Below are 13704 nucleotides of genomic sequence, written 5' to 3'. Positions count from 1 at the left end.
GCCACCAGGAGATAGGCGGCTAGCAAAACAGAACCCACATGCCGGGCATCGGCGATGCGTAGACTCTAGTACCTCCCAATGTTTGGCGGCATCGCAGCTGTAGGTATTGAGGGCACACAGCTCCTCAGAAGAATACCTCAGAGAGCCAGCCTGAGAGCAGCGAGGGAGGTAAGGGGGTGCCCCGGCCCTGGGCCCATCCGGGACACGGACGGGCACAGACGGGCCCTCCTTTGGCGCGACCGCTGCGCGCTCGGCGCATTGATGCGTTAAGTAGGGGCGGGCGAGGCAGGAGACTAGAGCGCCAACCCCAGTGCAATGCGGTCCCGCCTCACTTCCGGGAACCGCTTGGGCCGAGCGCTGAGGGCGGCGCTGGTCTGAATGTGCAAAAAACGCTATTCTAAAGTGCAGCGTGCAGTGGACCCAGGCAGAGAAGGCAGGCAAGTTAATCCAAGTTAATACAAAGCTCGCGCTAGGCGGCAATCCAATTAAATGAAATAATTGTTTAAAAACGAGTAAGTTAAAAAAGCGGCAGAAACAAGTAAATTTAAAAACAGCAAAGTAACAGTGCAGGTATGGGGCGGATAGTACTTACATAGTGAATCACTGGCCTCCCTGCTCCAAATAAGTAGGGGCGGGCGAGGCAGGAGACTAGAGCGCCAACCCCGGTGCAATGCGGTCCCGCCTCACTTCCGGGAACCGCTGGGGCCGAGCGCTGAGGGCGGCGCTGGTCTGAATGTGCAAAAAACGCTATTCTAAAGTGCAGCGTGCAGTGGACCCAGGCAGAGAAGGCAGGCAAGTTAATCCAAGTTAATACAAAGCTCGCGCTAGGCGGCAATCCAATTAAATGAAATAATTGTTCGAAAACGAGTAAGTTAAAAAAGCGGCAGAAACGAGTAAATTTAAAAGCAGCAAAGTAACAGTGCAGGTATGGGGCGGATAGTACTTACATAGTGAATCACTGGCCTCCCTGCTCCAAATAAGTAGGGGCGGGCGAGGCAGGAGACTAGAGCGCCAACCCCGGTGCAATGCGGTCCCGCCTCACTTCCGGGAACCGCTGGGGCCGAGCGCTGAGGGCGGTGCTGGTCTGAATGTGCAAAAAACGCTATTCTAAAGTGCAGCGTGCAGTGGACCCAGGCAGAGAAGGCAGGCAAGTTAATCCAAGTTAATACAAAGCTCGCGCTAGGCGGCAATCCAATTAAATGAAATAATTGTTTAAAAACGAGTAAGTTACATCAGGAGTGCCTTGAGGGTTCACTCGGGCCTAAGTCAATACGTCAGTGCTATAAGGGCCAGCTCTGTAGTCACCCATGTTCACTTAAAAAATGTTAGTTAGACAGTCCAATGTCTAGTTTGCTGCCAATCCTTTTAAGTGTCATGTTCACTGTAATCAAAATTATGTGCAATATGGAAATAGGAGATATTCAGAATTTTGTTGGTGCATGCTAATGGAATGTGTACTAAATATGGCCTTCTAATTGTTTCCTCCCTACTGCAAATATCAGATGGTCTCAGGTCATTCTTGTGCAAGCTTACCCTTTGCTCTTTGACTGCACATTTTTTGTGCCTGCCTCTCCTGTGTTTAGGTGTAGTAACCCACCTGTGGAACTGCCTATAGTAACAATGGGGAATAACACGTTTGTGCTCCTGTCATTCCCTCGCAACAACGCCCTCATAACGCAAGTGGGATTGGCATGGTTACAGCAAGTGCTCTTTTCCTACATGTCAGACATACTTTAAAATGCATTTCCTTTATTATGGGCGCACAGGCAACTGCTGCCCGCCTGCCAATTATTGAGAAAGGCATTTTAAAATATGATAGGAATGCAGTAAAATTGCTTTCCCTGCCCAAACTATAAGTACAGGAACCCAGAAGTTATTGTACTTATACTGAAGTCTTGCACTTCTTTATGTGTTGCAGTCCGGACCGGCACTAAAGAAATGTGCAGTCATCCATTCACTGCCAGACTGTGACATACTGGTTACAAGTGCAGAAACGAAAAAGTGATGGATGGAGTGCTTGAATTAAACTCAGCCACGGGCAATCACTTACACTGCATCCCAATCAATCAGTTTTTGCCCACCATGGCACCTTAGTTTGGACCTATCCATTTGCAAATCGTCTTGACCCTGCTCCTCGTGGGAACAGTCCAGCCAGAAATGCTAGGCCAGGTCCTTCCTGAACTGGAACGCAAGCAACCCACAACCAGTTTTTCCCTTGTTATGGGCTCTTCAGCTGGGTATAGCTTGGCTCCAGTGACACAGTGAGCCCGGGATCCAAGTCTGGGCATGACGAGCGCACTTAGGTTGTCAAATGCAAAAACAACAAAGTGATAGATCGAATGCTCGAATTAATCTCAGCCACAGGCAATCGCTCAGGCTGCATCCCAAACCATCATTTTTTGGCCACCATGCCCCCTCATTTTGGACCCAGCCATATAAAACCAATCTTGACCCTGCTCATCTTGGGAACAGTCTAGCCCGAACTGCCAGGCCAGGTCCAGGATCGTTTTCACCTGTGTTATGGGCTCTTCAGCCGGGTATTGCTTGGCTCCAGTGGCACAGTGAGACTAGGACCCACACCTGGGCCCATCAGTGCTAGGTTGCTTGTATTCTGGTTCAGGGAGGTCCTGGCTTGGCAGTTCAGCCTGAACTGTTCCCATTAGAGCAGGGTCAAGACTGATTTGCATATGGCTGGGTCCAAGCTGAGCTGGCATGGTGGGCAAAATTACGTTGTGTTGGGATACGGTCCAGAGCAATTGCCAGTGGCTGAGATTAATTCAAGCATTCCATCCATTAACTTGTTGTTGTTGCGGTTGACATGCTAAGTGCAACAGGTATGCCCAGATGTGGGTCCCATGCTCACTGGCCACTGGAATCAAGCTGTACCAGGCTGAAAAGCCCATGTTAAGGGCAGAACAGGCTGACGAGCCCATGTTAAGGGCAGAACCGATCCTAGGTTGCTTGTATTGTGGCTTAGGAAGGACCTGGCTCGGCAGTTTGGGCTGGACTGTTCCCATTGGAGTAGGATCAAGTCTGATTTGCCTAGGGCTGGGTCCCAACTGAGGTGGCATGGTGGGGGAAAATTGATGGATTGGGATGCGGCCCAATCGATTGCCAGTGGCTGAGATCATGAGATGAATTCAAGCATTCCATGCATCACCTGTTGTTGTTACACTGTTTCCAAAGCCGCATTGCCAAGGGAAAGAACAGCACAGTGCTGCAAGGGCTACCAAAAATACTGTTGGGCTGTTAAACCAGTGCCTAATTTGTAAAATAATAATGCCAGGGCCCAAAATTTTGTTCAGAAGAAGGCACAAGTGCTGCAGAAGTTTGTGGTGCTGAATATCATTGCTTTGGACTTTTGAGTTCCCCTCATGCTAATCTATCACCAGACACTCCCTGGTACCTTAAACTCATTCCTGCACATTCTTTTCATCCCTACTTTCTCCCTTTGTCACTCTTTTCCAGTTTTTATTTTCCACCTTCTTTACCCGTTTACTGATTTTCTCTGTCTTGTTTTGGGTCAAAGTTTGATTAGAAAAAAGAAGTGCCAGTGCCCAAAAATAAGTTCTGGTGGGCCCTACATGCAACCACTGGCTCAGATTGAGCACTGTGTTAAACAGGCAGTGTAGACTGCTGCACTGTTTTTTAATTGCTGGGCAAAAACCAAAACCAGGTCCTAGATCAGGCAAATCAGCGTAATTTCTGCCGGGGGTTACCTGGGAGAGGGGGAGAAGAACAACCGTTTTTTATTTCAGCGGACTGGGACTTTTTTCTGCTACCCACGACTTCCAGGTTATAAATGACCACTTCTCACCAGGCCCACCCGCTCACACATGGTTAGGCATTAATGGCGGTGTACCACACGTGTGGTAGCTTAGTGGCATAGTGACTGAATCAAGCCTGACTCACACTGCAGTCATTGCGAGAGTCTACTCTCCTGTATGTGTTTGAGCAGTGCTTAATTTGTTAAGAAAAGATGTGTGCCGGTGCCCGAACACTTTATTAGGAGTGGAGCGCCCGCTTCCAGTCATGGGCCGTCCTTTTGCTCCAGCGCTGCTTAATTTCACTACTGATGCCTCTCAATGCTAAGTGTAATGCCTGATATGAATTGAAACGAGTGAGCAATTCAAGCCTTTTTCAAGAAGGGATCATGAGGTTTCTAAATTTTTGGAAAAACTGGAATCAAACTGTGCATTTTGCAGCACCAAATTTTACTTCAGTTTTCTAAACGGTAAATACCTCTGGAAGGCCACTCATGAAATATTCCAGCACTTTCAAGTTCTGATTTAGAGTGGGAGGCAGGGACTGGGATATGTGAAGAGCTCAAGTACCAAGTATGATACTGTTCTATCTGTGAATGGTCACATCAATTATCACCTAATACCAGTGGCAGCTGGCAACATTAAAATATGGTGGGCGTGATGCCCAAAATACTCACCATATATGTTGCACCACATTTGCTGGCTCCTGTCCGGTGTGTCTCTCCTCAGCAGGACCGGGATCCTGGAGTTCACGAGCAGGAAAGGGAAGGACTTACTTCCTGCTCGTGGAACACAAATCCAACCAATCCTGGAACTGGTGTCAGGCTGTTTTCATCATGAGAGCAGCTCCAGGATTGGTTGGAGCAGGTTAACCCAGCACTCATTTTGAGGCTGTTTCACAGCCCTTTGATTGCTGGTTCCACAGTGCGCACAGCCGGCCAATCCAACATGCGCACTGTAGAGCAGATCAGTTCAGTTCTGCATTGGCAGGATTCAGCCCCATTGGTGGCAAAATAAAATGGCATTGATATGCCATTTTATTTATGAGTGTTTGCCTGCTGCGCTCTCAGCAGGCGGGGCAATGCTCCTCTGCCATGTAAGAGGAGCTGCCCCTGCCTAATACAGTTCAAAATATCCTAAACAGTTCATCGTGGAGGTCTGTGGCAGTCTCCTGTGGCAGCGCCTAACATAAAGATTGTACATGGTCTTGCCAAAGACATCATTTCTGACGACTTGGGGTTGACATAGATACAACTGGTAGGTGACTCCATCAAATGTGTGACACCTTCAGCCACTCCAGTCTGTTTACCCAACAGCATGTTGCATTATGGAACATGTAGCTTTGTTTTTAAAAAATCATAGAGTTCAAAATCCCAGGAAATGAAAAGTTGCGCCCGGTTGATGGTGTTGCAAAACTTTCGATCACTTGGTGGCTATGCATAAAAACGATTCTGAATCCGTTCGGTATAAGGAGACTGCAAATCTCTTTTTAACACTTTCCCTTTGCCTAAGCATCTAATTCGAAACGTACAGTTGCTACACTTTGGATGCACTGAGCAGTGCTGCACTTCACTAGAGAGGTACTGGAAATGTAGCATCTCAGATGCACCATAAAAAGGTGTGCCTCAGTGGTGATGCAGTATGTGTGGGCGATTCTCTCCCACAGTGCTTTCTGAAGCTTTCCTTTCAACCTGAAGCAACTCGAAGTAGTCGCTAACAGTGCGGAAACGGTTATTCTTTGCCAATGACCCTCCCACCACTGACATTGGGCTGGAAACAGAGAACAAACACCGTCCCAGAACGTCTTTAATGAATACGGACCCCTGCTGGCCACTCTCCTGGGGTCACACCAGCATTAAGGAGCACAAACCTGCAGGTCACTTTTTGGCTTTAAGGATTCCATGGTCTGATGAAAATGTTGGTATTGTGATCAAACGACATTGGCACCTTAAATTACTTTGTAAGACACACTAGTGCGTTTCTCAGAGCTGCTGCACAATCATGGACACATTTTATTTCTTTATTGGGCCTTATAAGTGAGGTGCAGTTCGCAAGATCTGATTCAATTAAGCTTTTTCTAGAGAACAACATAATTGGCATTACCAGAGAAAAGGTAACATACCGCCCTATGTGATGGATGGCTGAAAGGAACCATTGCCATTGATAACCTGCACACGACACACAGCATAATGGCACAATACCAAGAAAGTAGTAAATCACGACCCAAAGAATCGTGATCAGAAGCTAACAGCCGGAGCTAAAATTGGAAGCAAGAGGAGACACTGTTAAAGGAAGTTGAGCTCATGGGTCAACCAAGCTTGGAACACTGCTGGATTCGGGTGTGATAGGCAAGTCATTCCCACGTACTATGTATTGAAGATACTGTAGGTAGGATGACCAGGCGTCCCCGTTTTGCCAGGACGGTCCCTGTTTTTAACCAGCTGTCCCAGCAAATTTCAAGAAGTGTTGCTCATGTCCCAGTTTTTAGAGAGGGTCGACTGAAAACGGTGGGAGGTGTTTTTTATGTTTTACAAAGCAGGCATAGTTAGCAGTTGTTTCAAGAAAGCACTTTAATTAACAGGCAAGCTACTGGGTTTAAAAATTGCATTTTATGTATTTTTTTACTGCCTGTTCTGTAATTCTCTGCTGAGGAGCGCTCACATCGCTTACAGTAAAATTGTAGTCCTTCTTCTATTTTTGTGAAATGTCCCGGTTTTTGGCTTTAAAATTCTGGTCACCCTAACTGTAGGCCATGTTTTCTGAACCAGGCAGATAATTGAATACTACAGACCCATGCAGCGGTAGATTGTGCCAGGTTTTGCCACCAGAGAGCCTGGGCAATAAGCCACCCAGGTGCGGCGTTCCGAGGTGTGAGACGAAAAGAAGGCTCTTAGGACTAAAAATGGAAATGACTGCTTGTGCACTCCTAAGCTGTACTGCCCAATCACGCTGTCCAAGGCATAGTCTGTCCAGCCAGGCTTGATTCAGTCACTATGCCACTAAGCTACCACACGTGTGGTACACCGCCATTAATACCTAACCATGTGTGAGCGGGTGGGCCTGGTGAGAAGTGGTCATTTATAACCTGGAAGTCGTGGGTAGCAGAAAAAAGTCCCAGTCCGCTGAAATAAAAAACGGTTGTTCTTCTCCCCCTCTCCCAGGTAACCCCCGGCAGAAATTACGCTGATTTTTTTCTGTGAATAAGTATGACTTGGGCCAGATGTGTGCGTAAGTTACTCTTAAACTTCCAAAGGTGAATCATAATTAATGACTGGAAAAAGTGGTGTATAACTATTACATCAAGATTTATAGATTGGGAGTCTTTACTTCGCAGGCAAGCTATCAGTGTATTCTCAGTGCTTAACCCCGTGCCATAGCTGGCACTTTGCCGCCCGTGGTGGTCCTTGCCTATTTCCTGTGTCTGCTGCCCCTGCAACAAACTCGTGTAGTAAGAGCGGGGGGAGGTGAGGCCGCCGCCACCAAAGCTCATGCCGCCCGGGGCAGACCATCCCTCATGCTACGCCACTGCATACTCCTTGGCACCCTTACATACTCTGCAGTGATTACCTCTAAGTATGTAAGGGTGCCGAGGAGTATATATTGCAATGATTTCTAAACAGGGCGAGAAGAAGGTGCAGTCCCTCTATATTTAAACAAGCATTTGCAATGCAATAGGTCTCGCATTAGGAAAGTTTGAGCTATTGGTATGGTAAATGACACATTTTTTATTTATGTTTTTTTTAAAATAACGTAATTAATAGCTTTGTCATTTACAATGCCAATAGTTTATTTATTTATTTATTTATTTATTTTTGACATTTATTGAGCGCGACAAATACCCTGAGGCGTCTCGGCGCTAGACCATTCATTTGTTTCCTAGTTGTGCAGATAATTTCATTGGTTGAACAGCCATGTCTTTACCTGTTTCCTAAACTGGAGGAGAGAGGAACTCATCTTAATATATTGAGGAAGTGCATTCCATAGCTTGGGTGCGGCTACAAGGAAACGGCGATCTCCCCATGACACCGTCTTTGAGCGCGGAACAACTAATTGATGTTGTTCCGAGGATCGCAGATGTCTGCGGGGAATATAAGGTTTTAATTGATCCTTCAAGGTGTAAAGTCCTTGGTTATTAAGGGTTTTGTAGACTATGCATAAGGACTTGAACTTTATGCGATTTTTAATGGTGAGCCAATGATATCGCCTTATTGTTTCTGCGATGGGGTGAAATTTGGCAGTCCCAGAGAGCAGGCGTGCCGCCGCATTCTGAATGGACTGAAGCTTGTTTATGATCCTGACCTGTGCGTCAAGAAAGAGTCCATTGCAATAGTCCAATGAGGACAAGACCAAGGAGCATACCAATGTTTTAATTATTACTTCTGGGAGAAAAGGGCTGATCTTCCTTATCATTTTTAATTTATAATGAGCCGTTGTAGCAACTTTATTTGCATGGTCCATAAAGCTGAGCCCATTGTCAAAAATGACTCCCAGATTCCTGACCTTTGCAGTTGGGATGGGGGGTGATCCAAAGGCCGGTGGCCACCAGCAAGATGACCATTCTGGGAGAAGAGGACCGAAGACGACTACATCCGTCTTCTCCGAGTTGAGTTTTAAACAATTTGTGGCCATCCATGCACTTATTTCCGTCATTCAGTTTTTAAAATTATGGGCCACCTGGCTTCCATCCCCTTTAATGGCCAGGACCAGCTGCGTGTCATCCGCGTATGATGTTAGGCTCATCCCGTATGCTCTGATGACATTTGCAAGGTCCGACACGTAGATATTAAATAGTGTCGGACTAAGGGATGAGCCTTGGGGGACACCGCATGGCAGCGTAAATTGAGCCGACTGAAATGGTCCGAGAGTGACCACTTGAGTTCTCTCAGCAAGAAAAGAGGCAAGGAGGTCTTTAGCAGAGTGACTGATGCCTAGCCTTCCGACACGATCGATCAAGGTGTTGTGATCGACCGTGTCGAAAGCCGCTGACAGATCAAGTAGGACTAAGATAGCAGTCCCACCTTGATCCCTTATAGCTCTAACGTCGTCAGCAGCCTTAATAAGGGCGGTCTCTGTCCCATGGAATCTCCTAGAGCCATATTGCGAGTCATCCAACAATCGATGTTTCTCGACGTAGTCCGAGAGTTGGGCATTCATAACCTTTTCGGTCAATTTGGCCAGAAACGGTAAGCTCGCTATAGGTCTGTAGTTTTTGAGTTCCTTTTTGTCGAGGCCAGGTTTTTTTAGTAGGGGTTTCAGTAATGTTTTCTTTAATAAATTGGGATAGTTCCCTGAGGACAGGATGGAATTGCAGACTTGTGTCAGCGTTGGTGTAATCGAGTCCCAGACTAGTGGTAGCACTGACAGGGGGCAGGGGTCCAAAGCAGAGCCTGATTTAATTGTAGAGACTATGCTTGTTATATGGTCATCTGATAATTTCTGAAAATTAGAGAAAACGGTAGTCTGATGCGGACATGTTGGCGCGCCTAGATGATTTAGTTGTGAAGGCTTGATAAATATCATCCACTTTGGTAAAAAAGAATTTTGCCAGGTCCTCACAGAGGGCTTGGGAAGGAAGGGGGATAATGTCAGGGGCATTACCTGCCAATGTCTTGGTGATTTCGTAAAGTCGTTTACTGGAGTTTTTGACATGCTCAATTTGGTTGGTATAATATACCTTTTTTGCTTTAATGATCATGTCTTTATAAAGTCCTAGAGCATCTTTATAAACTTTCTTGCTTGCTGTATCGTATGATTTTCTCCAGCATCTTTCCAAGTTCCTATTAGTTTGCTTTTGTTGTCTTAGCTCATTGGAATACCATGGGGCAGTTGGTTTTGACCTATTCTTAGACACAGATTTAATGGGAGCTGTGTTCTCGGTGGCCTGGGCAATCCATGTATAAAATTGTTGTGTGGCCACGTTAGGGTCGGTGGAAATTACTGGACTGGTATTGTCCAGCTGTGTTTTTAGTTCAGTTGGATTAATATTCTTCCAGTCTTTAAAAGGAGCATGGACTATTGTGGCAGGATTCCTGTTTTGTAGGGAATTAGTGGTAATTTGACCAAAGATGGCGTAGTGATCAGTCCACGGCATTGGGCTGATGTCCGTTATTTGGAGGTCGTCCAGATTGGAGAATATGGCGTCTAAAATGTGACCTGCTACATGCGTGGCCTTGGTGACTAATTGTTTCAGCCCCAAGGTTGCCATGTCCGCTATAAGAAAGGCTGTATCTGTTTGGTCAGCCTGGTCTAGATGAAAGTTAAAGTCTCCTAAGACCGTTAGCGTTTTTTCTGTAGCTAACGTTTCCATCATTGTGGTGAGATTGGCGAGGAAGCCAGTTTTTGTCCCAGGGGGGCGATAAATCAATACTCCCTTAAAACTGGCTAGTGAGCAGAGCTTTATTCTGAACTGTAGAGCTTCACAATGGGTAGAAGGAATGGGGGTAATGGTAACGGTAAGGCGGTCTCTAGCTATAATAGCTAGACCACCTCCTTTTTTCCTAGCTCTATCCTGCCGATAGGCTTTATAACCGCTGGGCACCGCGGTAACTAAGTCTGGCTCTGATGACTCATTGGTCCAGGTTTCAGTCACAAAAAGAATGTCAAGTTTGTTATCCGTGATACGGTCGGCTACTTCTTGGCTATGTTTACATAGTGAGCGGGCGTTGATAAGTGCTAATAGAAATGAGTGCTCTTTAGTGATGGTCAAGGGTTTAGAGTGCTCAGTGGCCATATATAGAGGGATAGAGTAACTGCAATGTGGGCAGGTTGCGCCATGGTCGTGTTTACCGTTAGAGAGATCCCGTCGTAGACAGAGCGCGTTGGCCGGTGGTCTAAGTTCTAACAGCTTTGTTTGCGAGTAAGCTAGGTCTGCAGTACAAAGCAATCGGCCAGGGGGTGTGGCCCTCGGCCCGGTCCCGGCGCGTACGGGCGCAGACGGGCTTGCCTTTGGCGCGCCCGCTGCGCCCGCCCGCTGCGCCCGCCCGCTGCGCGGACGGGAAAAGCTGTTACTCTTATACATGAAAGAATGGGAGGAGGGCGTGAGGGTTTGAACGACTAGACCGCCACCCTTACCTCGCTCAAGATGGCTGCTGAGGTGGGTGGAGTAAGGTGTCAGCGCATGACACAGCGCTGAGGACTGTATGTTACTGGAGCCTGTCTGGGACCTCGAGGCGACTTTACTCTCGCTCCGAGGTGAGCGCGAATATTAAAAACGGGCAGTTTAAAATATTTACAGATTTTAAAAACACGCTATTGTTAATCACAGCATGATTGTTCTAACACGCTCCTATGAATGACAGCTTAAATGTCTAACACGCTATTGCATATCACAGCGAGATTAGTGCACAAGATAGGCAGAGAACCCCCGGCTTCCGCCTCAGGGGTGAAAATGAAACAAATAAAATTGCTAGTTGCTGAACTCTCCACCCCTTAAGAAGGCTGGGAGGGCGGGAGGGTTTGAACGACTAGACCGCCACCCTTACCTCGCTCAAGATGGCTGCTGAGGTGGGTGAAGTAAGGTGTCAGCGCGTGACACAGCGCTGAGGACTGTATGTTACTGGAGCCTGTCTGGGACCTCGAGGCGACTTTACTCTCGCTCCGAGGTGAGCGCGAATATTAAAAACGGGCAGTCTAAAATATTTACAGATTTTAAAAACACGCTATTGTTAATCACAGCATGATTGTTCTAACACGCTCCTATGAATGACAGCTTAAATGTCTAACACGCTATTGCATATCACAGCGAGATTAGTGCACAAGATAGGCAGAGAACCCCCGGCTTCCGCCTCAGGGGTGAAAATGAAACAAATAAAATAGTTATAACTTTCACAAATGTGACACCTATAGCATTGGTAATGCAACATGTTTTGTATTTACGTGACTTACATGTGTTGATATTACAAATAACAATGGCTTTTATTTCTTTTTAATAATTAATACTTAAAAGTGATTCTAATTTATAATGGCAATAGCTTAAACTTTTGTAAATAACTTCTGTGAAGATTATGTTCAGTGTATTTTATTGTGACGAAAATCCAAGAACAGAAGTGAAATATTAACATCTTTTTGTGACATTTGTAATAAAGCTTGAAACATTGAGAGAACATATTTGAACCAGTGATGCTGTGGTGGTGCTGAGTGATGCTGTGATTGCACTGAGTGATGCTGTGATTGCGCTGAGTGATGCAGTGGTTGCGCGGAAAGTAAAGTGTGCCATACTGCGATTTCTACAATAGTTAATTGTGGATGCGTTAACAATTGATGTGTGCACTGATGGCTGGTGGTGTGTGTGCCTGTAGAAAAGGTGCACTGATGGCTGGTGGTGTGTGTGCCTGGTGTAAGTGTGCACTGACGGTTGGTGGTGTGTGTGCCTGGTGGAAGTGTGCACTGACGGCTGGTATTGTGTGTGCTTGGTGAAAGCGTGCACTGACAGCTGGTGGTGTGTGCCTGGCTAAAGCGTGCACTGACGGCTGGTGGTATGTCTGTTTGGTGAAAGCGTGCACTGACGGATGGTGGTGTGTGCCTGATGGAAGTGTGCAGTGACGGCTGGTGGTGTGTGCCTGGTGAAAGCGTGCACTGACGCTGGTGGTGTGTGCCTGGTGAAAGCGTGCACTGACGGCTGGTGGTGTGTGCTTGATGAAAGCGTGCACTGACAGGTGGTGGTGTGTGCCTGGTGGAAGCGTGCACTGAAGGCTGGTGCTGTTTGTGCCCGGTGAAAGTGTGCACTGACGGCTGGTGGTGTGTGTGTGTGTGCCAGGGGAAATCATGCACTGACGTCTGGTGGTGTGTGTGTGGTGGAAGCGTGCCCTGACGGCTGGTGGTGTTTGTGTCCGGTGAAAGCGCGCACGGACGGCTGGTTGTGTCTGTGCCTGGTGAGTGTGCACTGACGGCCAGTGGTGTGTATCCCTGGTGAAAGCGTGCACTGACGGCTGGTGGTGTGTGCGTCTGGAAGCATGCACTTAAGGCTGGTGGTGTGTGTGCCTGGTGGAAAAGTGTGCACTGACATATTGAGAAGTAAAGTGCACCATACTGCGATTGCTACAATAGTAAATTGTGGATGCGTTAACAATTGATGCGTGCACCGATGCCTGGTGGTGTGTGTGCCTGGTGGAAGTGTGCACTGCCAGCTGGTGGTGTGTGTGCTTGGTGGAAGCGTGCACTGACGGCTGGTGGTGTGTGTGCCTGGTGGAAGCGTGCACTGACGGCTGGTGGTGTGTGTGCCTGGTGGGAGCGTGCACTGACGGCTGGTGGTGTGTGTGCCTGGTGGATGCGTGCACTGACGGCTGGTGGGGTGTGAGCCTGGTGGAAGCGTGCACTGACGGCTGATGGTGTGTGTGCCTGGTGGAAGCGTGCACTGACGGCTGGTGGTGTGTGTGCCTGGTGGAAGCGTGCACTGACGGCTGGTGGTGTGTGTGCCTGGTGGAAGCGTGCATTGACGGCTGGTGGTGTGTGTGCCTGGTGGAAGCGTGCACTGACGGCTGGTGGTGTCTGTGCCTGGTGGGAGACCTAAAAAAGAGCCAACAGGACCACTGGGCAAAGTTTCTAGGAGGAATACAAGCATAGCGCCTCGTCAGGACTTTGAAGCGCTATATGGAAGCAATTGCAATATGTAACACTAAGAAGGCATACAGAAAAAACAACCCTTTTTCCTACGACTCTCTCCCCTTGTACCTGCCCTCAGCGGTGTACGTAAAGATGCTACAGAGTGAAACGTGGACCCGGGACATGTGCAAATATGACAGCATGGGCAGTGATCACAATGTGCCGTGGGTACACAACATGGATGCGGAACTTCCGGTCTTCCAAATCCCATACGTGGGTAGCTCACTTGTTTTCTCTTGGCTTTCTGGGATGTGTAATAGGAGGAGGAGGGGGTTCCAATGGGAGAAGTTTGTGAGCAATCCGCAGCAAAGGTGCAGGGCAGACAGAATGGGTCAGAGTA

The sequence above is a fragment of the Lissotriton helveticus genome, chromosome 10 (genome assembly GCF_964261635.1).
Source record: "Lissotriton helveticus chromosome 10, aLisHel1.1, whole genome shotgun sequence".
Classification (NCBI taxonomy): domain Eukaryota; kingdom Metazoa; phylum Chordata; class Amphibia; order Caudata; family Salamandridae; genus Lissotriton; species Lissotriton helveticus.
Note: the sequence above shows the minus strand (reverse complement) of the source record.